The following is a 13588-nucleotide window of genomic DNA, read 5'->3' as shown; positions in this document are numbered from 1 at the left end:
ATATTGTCTATGGATCTCAGTGTTGCCAGCTGCACATTTAGATCCAGTATCTGGGCTTCCAAATGCACAATGTGCTCACATCTCGCACAGCAGTATGCACCCTCGACCGGCTGTTCAAGGATTTCATACATGCGTCAAGAGATGCACTGGATGGCATTGGCAATAGTGGAGCGCATCCTAATGGGGATTGCACCAGACAAGAAGATAAGCAAAAATAAATAAAAACTATTAATAAAATATAACAGCAATTCAGTACCTCCCTTGGAAACTCCCTGAATCCAAAGTCACTGAATCACAAGTCACACACCACAGTTCGCAATTACGCTCATGTCACACTCGCTCAGGCAGATTTAAAAGAGATTTTTTTTCCCTTTTACCAGCACACCACCCTGCTGCTCAATGCACTTCCAAAAGGAGTTGAGCCCCAACCAGCTGCCCCTTATAAACCCTTAATTATGAACTCCCACCCTTAATTATGAACTCCCACCCTTAATTAACCCCTTGTAAATATAGTTACACCTCAAGATTTAATTGCAATATAGGAAACCCTTAAAAACACAGCTAGTAAAATAAGAGATTAACCCTGTAGAAAGAAAAAAATAGGTTAAACAAGCCCCCAAGCCCCCCAAAAATTGAACAGGTAGAAAGCACTCAGCAACCTACAATTCAGCAACTCACACAGGTATTTGTTATAGGTTTTCCAAATACCTCTTCACTGAATCACAAGCCACACACTTACCACAGATCGCACTTACGCTCAGGTCACACTCAGCTCGTTCACACTCGCTCAGGCAGAAGATTTAAGAGATTTTTTTTCCCTTTTGCCAGCACACCTCCCTGCTGCTCAATGCACTTCCAAAAGGAAGTCTTTTCCACATGTGCTGTTGCTTAGCCCTATTGCTCCCATTCTGTATATGCTTTTTTCATTTTTATTGCCGAGATGTAGTACTTTGCATTTTTCCCTGTTAAAAACCATTCTCTTAGTTGCTGCCCACTGCTCCAGTTTATTTATATCTTTTTGAATCCTCTCTTGTACATTAGGGAGCAGTATTATAGTAGTTATATTCCTGTACATAGGGGGCAGTATCATAGAGGTTATATTCTTGCACATAGGGTGCAGTATTATAGTAGTTATATTCCTGTACATAGAGGGGCAGTATTATTGAGTGATAAAGAAAGTGCCCCCTGTACTGCCACTGTTTGCGAGACCCCGCTTAGTGCTGTGAGACCCCACTCACTGGTGCTAGTGATTGCCTGTCTGCAACAGATGCAAACATTATAATGGACTCTGAACCCTCCATGTTAGTGAATGGAGACAATGTTGTACATCAGTCAGTGGTAATGAAGTCTATGTCAGTGAATGGAGCCCACACTGCAGTAATAATGAACTCTAATCTGTCAGTGGTAATGGACTCTGAACCCTCCATGTCAGTGAATGGAGACCACATTGTGCAACAATAAGTAGTGGATCTGAGAGTTTTTGCAGCACAAACAGGTGTCAGTAATCATGGGGCTGGGGAAAACTCCAGCACTGATCCTTCTGCGGCGGTGATTTTGAGCACTGACCCACCTGTGGCTGTGGAAAGCTCCCATACTGACCCATCTGCTGAACAACATCAGTTCAGGAGACTGTTCAACAATGTCACAAGACTAGTGAACCCTCCACCTCAGAGGAGGAGCGCAGTCAGGATAAAGTACAGTGTAATCTCCATACGGTATAAGAAATTCAAGAGGTAGAATATCTTAGGCCTGTTTCACACATCCGTTTTTTGACGTCCGTCAAAACCCGCCGTTTTTGAAAAAAAACGGATCCGCCATTTTTTTTGGCGGATCCGTTTTTTTCCCCATAGACTTGCATTAGTGGCTAAAGCGGATCTGTCCAAAAAACAGATCCAGTAGCATCCGTTTGTGGCAAAACGGAAACGGATCTGTTTTTTCACACTATGACGGACGTCAAAAAACGGATGTGTGAAACAGGCCTTAACTGTATTTTATTCTTCTCCTTCTTCCTCCAGCACACAGCATAACATTTTCCTCCTTAGGCTAAACTGAAACTGAAATGCTCCCAACCCACTTCCTGTCTATAACCTTCCAGTCACAAGATTTCCTTTCTTAAAGAGACAGGTCAAATCATTATACATTACATCATCCCTCTCTTTCTTTTTTTTTTTTTTTACATATTAACATCCTCAAACAAAATATTGACAAGACAACAATGCGAGAAGAAAAACATCCAAGAAAAAGACATATGTTTGTATTGTCTTAGTTGTTCATTTCCAAATTAGGCATTTTAATTACATCTCTTCAATAAGTCTCATTGGAGCCCTTCTTTCCCGTGTAGGGTAATGTCTGGGTTCATTGGGGGTGTCCATTGCTGACGGATCAACTACCCCGTTGGCCCTCTCCACCGTCGGGTACCAAATCTTCCAGCGGTGGGAGTTCATTACCATTGTTCGGCGGTATGATTTTAAAATGTGAGGAATTTTGGGTTATGGAGTGTCCATCTCGCTCAGCCATGACCATGTTGCCTCCTCTCAGTAACATTATATTTTGCTGGACTATATACAGCTGAGGTTTTGTTGGTTGATCTTTGACGCACAACAACGACATCACACATGATGAGAGCATTATACTGCCTCTGTACAAATCTCTGGTTAGACCACACATGGAGTACTGTTTACAGTTTTGGGCACCGGTGCTCAGGAAGGATATAATGGAACTAGAGCGGGTACAAAGGAGGGCAACAAAATTAATAAAGGGGATGGGGGAACTGCAATACCTAGAGAGATTAGCAAAATTAGGATTATTTAGTCTAGAAAAAAGACGACTGAGGGGCGACCTAATAACCATGTACAGTGGGGCAAGAAAGTATTTAGTCAGTCAGCAATAGTGCAAGTTCCACCACTTAAAAAGATGAGAGGCGTCTGTAATTTACATCATAGGTAGACCTCAACTATGGGAGACAAACTGAGAAAAAAAAATCCAGAAAATCACATTGTCTATTTTTTTTTCATTTTATTTGCATATTATGGTGGAAAATAAGTATTTGGTCAGAAACAAGCAATCAAGATTTCTGGCTCTCACAGACCTGTAACTTCTTCTTTAAGAGTCTCCTCTTTCCTCCACTCATTACCTGTAGTAATGGCACCTGTTTAAACTTGTTATCAGTATAAAAAGACACCTGTGCACACCCTCAAACAGTCTGACTCCAAACTCCACTATGGTGAAGACCAAAGAGCTGTCAAAGGACACCAGAAACAAAATTGTAGCCCTGCACCAGGCTGGGAAGACTGAATCTGCAATAGCCAACCAGCTTGGAGTGAAGAAATCAACTGTGGGAGCAATAATTAGAAAATGGAAGACATACAAGACCACTGATAATCTCCCTCGATCTGGTGCTCCACGCAAAATCCCACCCCGTGGGGTCAGAATGATCACAAGAACGGTGAGCAAAAATCCCAGAACCACGCTGGGGGACCTAGTGAATGAGCTGCAGAGAGCTGGGACCAATGTAACAAGGCCTACCATAAGTAACACACTATGCCACCATGGACTCTGATCCTGCAGTGCCAGACGTGTCCCACTGCTTAAGCCTGTACATGTCCGGGCCCGTCTGAAGTTTGCTAGAGAGCATTTGAATGATCCAGAGGAGTTTTGGGAGAATGTCCTATGGTCTGATGAAACCAAACTGGAACTGTTTGGTAGAAACACAACTTGTCGTGTTTGGAGGAAAAAGAATACTGAGTTGCATCCATCAAACACCATACCTACTGTAAAGCATGGTGGTGGAAACATCATGCTTTGGGGCTGTTTCTCTGCAAAGGGGCCAGGACGACTGATCCGGGTACATGAAAGAATGAATGGGGCCATGTATCATGAGATTTTGAGTGCAAACCTCCTTCCATCAGCAAGGGCATTGAAGATGAAACGTGGCTGGGTCTTTCAACATGACAATGATCCAAAGCACACCACCAGGGCAACGAAGGAGTGGCTTCGTAAGAAGCATTTCAAGGTCCTGGAGTGGCCTAGCCAGTCTCCAGATCTCAACCCTATAGAAAACCTTTGGAGGGAGTTGAAAGTCAGTGTTGCCAAGCGAAAAGCCGAAAACATCACTGCTCTAGAGGAGATCTGCATGGAGGAATGGGCCAACATACCAACAACAGTGTGTGGCAACCTTGTGAAGACTTACAGAAAACGTTTGACCTCTGTCATTGCCAACAAAGGATATATCACAAAGTATTGAGATGAAATTTTGTTTCTGACCAAATACTTATTTTCCACCATAATATGCAAATAAAATGAAAAAAAAACAGACAATGTGATTTTCTGGATTTTTTTTTCTCCGTTTGTCTCCCATAGTTGAGGTCTACCTATGATGTAAATTACAGACGCCTCTCATCTTTTTAAGTGGTGGAACTTGCACTATTGCTGACTGACTAAATACTTTTTTGCCCCACTGTATAAGTATATAAGGGGACAATACAAATATCTGTCCGAGGATCTGTTTATACCAAGGAAGGTGAAAGTCACAAGGGGGCATTCTCTGCGTCTGGAGAAAAGGTTTTTCCACCAACATAGAAGAGGATTCTTTACAGTTAGGGCAGTGAGAATCTGGAATTCCCTGCCTGAGGAGGTGGTGATGGCGAACTCAGTCAAAGAGTTCAAGAGAGGCCTGGATGTCTTCCTGGAGCGTAACAATATTGTATCTTTGAAAAAGGGGAGTGGAAAACCACTAATGAACGACCACAGATCCGATATAAAAAAAAATATATATATATCTTTATTAGGACACATAAACAGATCCTGGACAAAACAGTGCTTGATAGTGCATTAAAATAATCCACGCACCATGGGAGACATAGCAGACCTCCCTAAGAGACTTGGATAGTATAGTCCAAAAGGACACTAAAGTCTCCTCACCTAGATAGGCATACAAAATTGACACTATGTCATGATATTTTGAATATTCATTTACGAACCTACCAGCCCTACTCACATTATTGCTGTCTCCTAAGACTAATAGTCAGAGAGCCGCTATAGTAATAGACAGAGGGTGTCACTATATATCTGCACCACCAAATGGTTAAACAAATGCCTCAGTGGTTGGTGCTCACTAACAAGCAAACACACATACAGTGAAAAAAGCGGTAATAATTACCAGCAACGGGCGGTAGTGAGGAGTCCCAGGGGGGTCTGCACGTGTGCCCCGACGCGCGTTTCGGAAGCTCGTCCTTCGTCAGGGGGCGTGACGCCCATTGCTGGTAATTATTACCGCTTTTTTCGCTGTATGTGTTTGCTTGTTACTGAGCACCAACCACTGAGGCATTTGTTTAACCATTTGGTGGTGCAGATATATAGTGACACCCTCTGTCTATTACTATAGCGGCTCTCTGACTATTAGTCTTAGGAGAGAGCAATAATGTGAGTAGGGCTGGTAGGTTCGTAAATGAATATTCAAAATATCATGACATAGTGTCAATTTTGTATGCCTATCTAGGTGAGGAGACTTTAGGGTCCTTTTGGACTATACTATCCAAGTCTCTTAGGGAGGTCTGCTATGTCTCCCATGGTGCGTGGATTATTTTAATGCACTATCAAGCACTGTTTTGTCCAGGATCGGTTTATGTGTCCTAATAAAGATATATATATATTTTTTTTTATATCGGATCTGTGGTCGTTCATTAGTGGTTTTCCACTCCCCTTTTTCATAGTTGTCTTTAGCGACGGATCTATATTTAGGTCTTACACAACAGAGGAGGCATCTAGGTATAATTTATTATGCCAGGAATATGTCCTCCTGGTCTGATTGTGTTTATGAGTACTCTATTTTATGAATATTGTATCTTACAGTTATTGTTAGGTTCTTTAGGATGTAGATCTGGGGATTTATTCTGACAGAATTTTATAGGCTGAACTGGATGGACTAATGTCTTTTTTCGGCCTTACTATGTTACTAAGATTCGTTTCCTCATAGTGCGCATGAAACGTTCTACAATTCCATTGGCTTGCGGCCAGCAAGGTGTGATTTTCCTGTGGCTGTACCCTAAGTATTCAGAAAACTGTGTAAATATATGTCCGTTGAATGGAGGTCCATTGTCTGTTTTAACCACGCTTGGAATGCCATATGCAGAGAATATGTCATCCAGTTTTGGTATGACACCATTAGCAGACGCTGAAGAGATGAACGAAATAACAGGGTATCTAGAATATTCATCAATTGTTACTAGAATGTATTGGCCATTTGGTAATGGTCCATATATGTCGACGGCCACTTCCTCCCTGACAGCAGTAGGTAATGGAGACATTTGTTGTGGCTCTAAACTTGATGATGGAGTAATTAATTGACAAGTGGAGCAGTGTCTAATCTTCTCTTCCACCAATTGATCCATATTTGGGAACCACACTTTTTCTCTGAGTAATTTTTTTGTACCAACAATTCCTAGATGGCCTTCGTGTGCTATCTGTATGACTAAGTTGTGCAAGGCCTTAGGTACAACCAGTTTGATACCTCGAAGGATGAGGTGCTCTTCAGTGACTGACAATTCCTCACGTACATTTGAAAACAGTTTTAATTCCTTCAGATCAATCCCAGAATCAGGAAATTTTTCCTTTTGAATTTCATGCCACCTTCAATTTTGGATGATTTGTATTAAGGCAAAGAGTGTCTTGTCACTTGTTGTATTCACAAACTGATCAACAAAAAGTACTTTTGGCACGGCGTGAGCTGCAACAAGTCGTATGTATTCTTCCATAGAGGAATTCCCAGGTATGTCATCATTCACAGGATGTCTTGAGAGATAATCAGCCCGATTGCTGTATTTTCCAGGTTTGTCCCCATCGTTCGATCCGTGCAGGCATTTTAGCTCGGGGATTTCCAAAAATTGTAAGGTGAGCTTGATGATCCGTGACAATGGTGAAAGGAGCTCCATAGAGAAATAAGTGAAAGTGTTCACATCCCCAGGCAACTGCCAAGCTTTCATTTTCAGGTTGTGAATATTTTCTTTCAGTGCTTGTTAGGCTTTTGCTTGTATAAGAAATGATGTGGGGACTTTGGTTGTCATCCTTGTATTGCACTAAAATAGCACCGAGTCCCACAGGACTGGCATCCACAATCAGTTCAGTTTGAAGAGCTGGATCAAAATAGGCCACGGTGGTTGTCGAGCAGAGTTCATTTTTAATTGTTTCAAAAGAGGCCTGACAGTCCTGGGACCATTGAAAGACACAACTTTGTTTTGTAAGTTCCCTTAATGGAGTGCTGATTGTTGAAAAATTTGTAATGTATCTAGCACAGTAGCTGGCCATCCCAAGAAAAGAGCGCACTTCACTGGCATTCTGTGGAATTGAGGCTGCCCTGATGGATTTCATTTTCTTGGGATCAGGTCGTTCTCCTTCCGCCGAGAAGATGTGACCATAGAACTTCAATGAACTTTTATCAAATTCACATTTCTCTTTGTTTAACCCCTTGAGCCCCAAGGGTGGTTTGCACGTTCATGACCGGGCCAATTTTTACAATTCTGACCACTGTCCCTTTATGAGGTAATAACTCTGAAACGCTTCCATGGATCCCGCTGATGCTGACACTGTTTTCTCGCGACATATTGTACTTCATGTTAGTGGTAAAATTTCATTCAAATAACTTGCGTTTATTTGTGAAAAAAACGGAAATTTGGCGAAAATTTCGCAATTTGCCAACTTAGAATTTTTATGCCCTTAAATCACAGATACGGCACACAAAAAACTTGATAAGTAACATTTTCCACATGTTTACTTTACATCAGCCCAATTTTGGAACCAACATTTTTTTTGGTTAGGAAGTAATAAGGGTTAAAAATTGACCAGCGATTTCTCATTTTTGCAACACCACTATTTTTACGGACCACATCACATTTGAAGCCACTTTGCAGGGTCTATATGATAGAAAACACCCAAAAGTGACACCATTCTAAAAACTGCACCCCTTAAGGTGCTCAAAACCACATTCAAGAAGTTTATTAACCCTTTAGGCGCGTCACAGGAATTTTTTGAATATTTAAAAAATGAACATTTAACAAAAAAAATACTTCAGGTTCAATTTTTTTTATTTTACCAAGGGTAACAGGTGAAATTGGACTGCAAAAGTTATTGTGCAATTTGTCCTGAGTATGCTGATACCTGATATGTAGGGGGGGGGGGGGGGACCACTGTTTCGACGCATGGCAGAGCTCAGAAGGGAAGGAGCGCCGTTTGACTTTTTCAATGCAAAATTGGCTAGAATTCAGATCGGACGCCATGTCACGTTTGGAGAGCCCCTGATGTACCTAAACAGTGGAAACCCCCCACAAATGACACCATTTTGGAAACTAGACCCCCAAGGAACTTATCTAGATATGTGGTGAGAATTTTGAACCCACAAGGGCTTCACAGAAGTTTATAACGTACAGCGGTACAATTAAAAAATCATATTTTTTTCCACAAAAATGATCTTTTCACCCCCAATTTTTATTTTCCCAAGGGTAACAGGACCCTAAAAGTTATTGTGCAATTTGTCCAGAGTACGCTGATACCCCACATGAGGGGGTAAACCACTATTTGGGCGCATGGCAGAGCTCAGAAGGGAAGCAGCGCCATTTGACGTTTTTGGCTGGAATTGAGATCGGACACCATGTCGCGATTGGAAAACCCCTGATGTACCAAAACAGTGGAAACCCCCCACAAATGACACCATTTTGGAAACTAGACCCCCCAAGGAACTTATCTAGATGTGTGGTGAGAACTTTGAACCCACAAGGGCTTAACAGAAGTTTATAATATACAGCCATACAATTAAAAAATCATTTTTTCCACAAAAATGATCTTTTCACCCTCAATTCTTATTTTTCCAAGGGTAACAGGACCCTAAAAGTTATTGTTCAATTTGTCCTGAGTACGCTGATACCCCACATGTGGGGGTAAACCACTATTTGGGCGCATGGCAGAGCTCGGAAGGGAAGCAGCGCCATTTGACGTTTTTGGCTGGAATTGAGATCGGACACCATGTCGCATTTGGAAAGCCCCTGATGTACCAAAACAGTGGAAACCCCCCACAAATGACACCATTTTGGAAACTAGACCCCCCAAGGAACTTATCTAGATGTGTGGTGAGAACTTTGAACCCCCCAGTGCTTCACAGAAGTTTATAATGCCTGGGCATGAAAATAAAAAAATCGTATTTTTTCCACAAACATGATCTTTCAGTCACAAATTTTTTTATTTTCCCAAGGGTACCAGGAGAAATTGGACCCCAAAAGTTGTTGTCCAATTTGTCTTGAGTACGCTGATACCTCATATGTGGGAGAAAACTACTGTATGGGTACACGTCAGGGCTCGGAAGGGAAGTAGTGACGTTTTGGAATGCAGACTTTGATGGAATGGTCTGCGGGTGTCATGTTGCTTTTGGAGAGCCCCTGATGTACCTCAACAGTGGAATCCCCCCCACAAGTGACCCCATTTTGGAAACTAGACTCCTTAAGGAACTTATCTAGATGTGTGGTGAGCACTTTGAACCCCCAAGGGCTTCACAGAAGTTTATAATGCTCATGAAAATAAAAAAATCGTATTTTTTCCACAAACATGATCAATTAGTCCCCAATTTTTTTATTTTCCCAAGGGTAACAGGAGAAATTGGACCCCAAAAGTTGTTGTCCAATTTGTCCTGGGTACGCTGATACCTCATATGTGGGAGAAAACTTCTGCATGGGCACACGTCGGGGCTCGGAAGGGAAGTACTGACGTTTTGGAATGCAGACTTTGATGGAATGGTCTGCGGGCGTCATGTGCGTTTGGAGAGCCCCTGATGTACCTAAACTATTGAAACTCCCCACAAGTGACCCCATTTTGGAAACTAGACCCCCCACGGAACTTATCTAGATGTGTGGTGAGCACTTTGAACCCCCAAGTGATTCACAGAAGTTTATAACACCCGGCGTGAAAATAAAAAAATCATTTTTTCCACAAAAATGATATTTTTGCCCCCAATTTTTTATTTTCCTAAGGGTAACGGAGAAATTGGACCCCAAAAGTTGTTTTGCAATTTGTCCTGAGTAGGCTGATACCCTATATGTGGGGGTAAAACACTGTTTGGGCGTATGGCAGAGCTTGGAAGGGTAGGAGCACCATTTGACTTTTTCAACACAGAATTGGCTGGAATTGAGATCCGACGCCATGTTGCATTCGGAGAGCACCTGATGTGCCCAAACAGTGGAAACCCCCAATTCTAACTCCAACCCTAACCCCAACACACCCCTAACCCTAATCTCAGCCTTAACCCTAACCCTAATGGGAAAATGGAAATAAATACATTTTCTTTTAATTTTATTATTTTTCCCTAAGGGGGTGATACCGGGGGGTTAGATTTACTATTTATGGCGGGTTTTTATGTTTGGCAGCTGTCACGCTAAAAGACGCTTTTTATTGTAAAAATAGTTTTTGCATCATCACAGATTGAGAGCTATAATTTTTGCATATTTTGACCCACCGAGTCATGTGAGGTCTTATTTTTTGCGGGACGAGTTGAAGTTTTTATTGGTAACATTTTTGGGCACGTGACATTTTTTGATCGCTTTTTATTCCGATTTTTGAGACGCAGAATGAACAAAAACCAGCGTTTCATGAATTTCTTTTGGGTGGTACGTTTACACCGTTCCGCATGCGGTAAAATTGATAAAGCGTTTATTCTTCGGGTCAGTATGGTTACAGCGATACCTCATTTATGCTGTTTTTTTATGTTTTGGCGGTTTTATGCAATGAAAACTATTTTATATAAAAAATAATTATTTTTGCATCGCTTTATTCTGCGAGCTATAACTTTTCTATATTTTCGCTGATGATGCTGTATGGCGGCTCGTTTTTTGCGGGACAAGATGACGTTTTCAGCGGTACCATGGATATTTATATGCGTCTTTTTGATCGCGCGTTATTGCACTTTTTGGTCGGCGGTATGATAATAAATCATTATTTTTTGCTTCGTTTTTTATTTTTATTTTTTAAGGGGTTCGCTAAAGGGGTTAACTAATGGGACAATTTTATAGCGTAGGTCGTTACAGACGCGGCAATACCAAATATGTGTACTTCTATTTTTTTTCTTTCCAAAAAATGAATTTAATGGGGAATTTTTTTTTTCTAATTTATTTAGCGATTTAAAAAAAATTATTTTTACACTTTTTTTTTTTTACTTTATTAGGTTGTCCCAGGGGGGACATCACTGTCCTGTGACAGATCGCTGATCTGTCACATCACAGATCACTGTGACAGATCAGCGATCTGTCACAGGCATAGACGCAGACTTCCTCATGCCTGCGCTTTGCAGGCACTGAGGAAGTCAGCTCCCTACAGGCCCCCAAAGGTCCCCGTCGCCATCTTGGATCCGGGGACCTGTAGGAAAAGAGACCCCCACAGCAGCGCTTCCCCCTCCCTGCCGATGCTTCCCTTTAAACCCCGGTACACCGCAATCGTGTTTGATCGCGGTGTGCAAGGGGTTAACGTGTCGGGGGCGGTCCGTGACCGCCCCTGACACATTGTGCCGGGCGTCAGCTATGATAATTAGCTGAAACCCGGCTGCGATCAGCGGCGCTCACCACGTGGGCGCTGCTGATCGCTGTGACGTACTATCCCGCCCCTGGGAATTAAGTCCCAGGGCACATGGACGGGATAGTACGTCACATGGGATTAAGGGGTTAAATTAAGACCAGCAGAGAGCAGACATTCGAAGATAGCATATAGAGCATATTTGTGTTCAGCTTGAGTTTTCCCAAAAACCAGTATGTCATCACTATACTTAAAGGCATTTGGAATGTGTTGAATGATGCTCCTTATCGTGTCTTGAAAAATTTCTGCTGCTGGGCAGACCCCAAAAGTCAATCTTTTATATCTTCTGAGACCCACATGGATGGACAATGTTGTCAAGTATCTGGATTCAGGACTCAATTCTAATTGATGATAGCCCTTATTGAGGTCAAGCTTTGAAAAAACGGTTGCTCCATTTAATAAGTGAATGATGTCATCAATTGTAGGTGAGATATGTCTTTCTCTCTGAATAGCGGTGTTGGGCAGGCGCATGTCAACACACAGTCTCACCTGCTCTGGAGTCTTTGGTTTTGGAACTACCACAAGTGGAGAGACCCACGGAGTGGGACCAGTAACAGTTTCAATAACGTCCATATCCATGAGTAATTGGAGTTCCTTTTCTACCTTCTTTCTCAGGTGATATGGAATATGCCTGTGAGCCTGGGCTACTGGACGAACACTGCCATCTACATGAAGATGTACTTGAGAGTGCTTTAGTTTTCCCAAACCACTAAATAGGGAGGGAAAGCTGTTCACCATGGCCTGTGTCACGGTCATGTGTGTCTGGACGCAGCGAGTACCGCAAGGCGAACCCATAAGACACCCGTGACCCTGGATACACCGCCTCCAGTGGGGCGAATTTAAATATTAAGACGTGCAGCTAGAAATGCCACCTCCAACAGGCGAATTTAGGTATTACACGTAAATCTGGAAACCCCGCCTCCAGTAAGGCGAGTTTAAATAATAAAGGGGGAACCTGGGTAACATTAACAATGGTGGGCCCTGCGATAGGGAATAGGGAAGTGGAGACCTCCTGTACTCCCCTGAGCCAGTGTCCCTGCACTCCTAACGTTCCCTGTTATGATTGAGTCACCGTAGGAGGCAAAAACAGAAATGCTAGCTAAGTCCTGAAAACCAGAGAAGTTGGCAACTATTAGATTGCAGACCCCTGAACCTATCAACACAACTAGCAGTAGCCGTGGGGGGTTCCTACGATGACCTAGACCCCTCGATCACAGCCGGAGAGATACATAGGCCTAAAGAAGGAAAGGGGAAATCTAACTGCCCCAGAGCAGACCCCAAAGCAATAGGCAGCCCCCACATATAATGACGGTGAAGCAAGATGAAAACACTTACACAGACAGAAAGACAGGCTGAGCAAAGACGGGGCCCAAAACTACCTAGATAGGAACGGATAGGAAGGCTGCTGTCTGCAATCTGCCAAAACCCTATCAGAGACAAAAGCCAACAAGCTGATATAAAAATGGCCCTGAAGCAACTAAGCTTCAAAAACTAAATCAGCACTCAGGTACCTTCAGAAGACAGAGCTCACGGAACACTGCACACTCCAGCAGGGAGTGGCAGAATCCAAAAAGCAAGAAAAACAAAAACAAATCTTAGAAGCAAAAAGGCAAAACAGAAAACTTAGCTTTAGGAGAGCAGGAATCAGACTGGTGTCCAAGAGTCCACAGAGAAATCACCCGCAGGGCAGAAAGGGCGTAGGCTGCCTTAAATCCAGTCAGTGACTCCACTCAGCCAATCGTCTTCATTAGTCCCAGGTGTCTGATAATCAGGCTCACTACCTTCCTTCACTAGAATAGGGAGTTCACCAGGCCTCAGTGACGGAGGGGAAAATGAACTCACAACAGTTCCCTATGCCGGTTCCGCACCGGGCGACGCACAGGAACCTAAAAACCCTAGCTCGCCCTGAACCTAAACCCTCACTAGGGAATTGGTCGGTGCGGAAACTAATCCCACCACTGCACTAAACACACATGAGGAAATATGA

The sequence above is a fragment of the Dendrobates tinctorius genome, unplaced genomic scaffold (assembly GCF_039654945.1).
Source record: "Dendrobates tinctorius isolate UK_male_01 unplaced genomic scaffold, ASM3965494v1 ptg000028l, whole genome shotgun sequence".
NCBI classification, from domain to species: domain Eukaryota; kingdom Metazoa; phylum Chordata; class Amphibia; order Anura; family Dendrobatidae; genus Dendrobates; species Dendrobates tinctorius.
Note: the sequence above shows the minus strand (reverse complement) of the source record.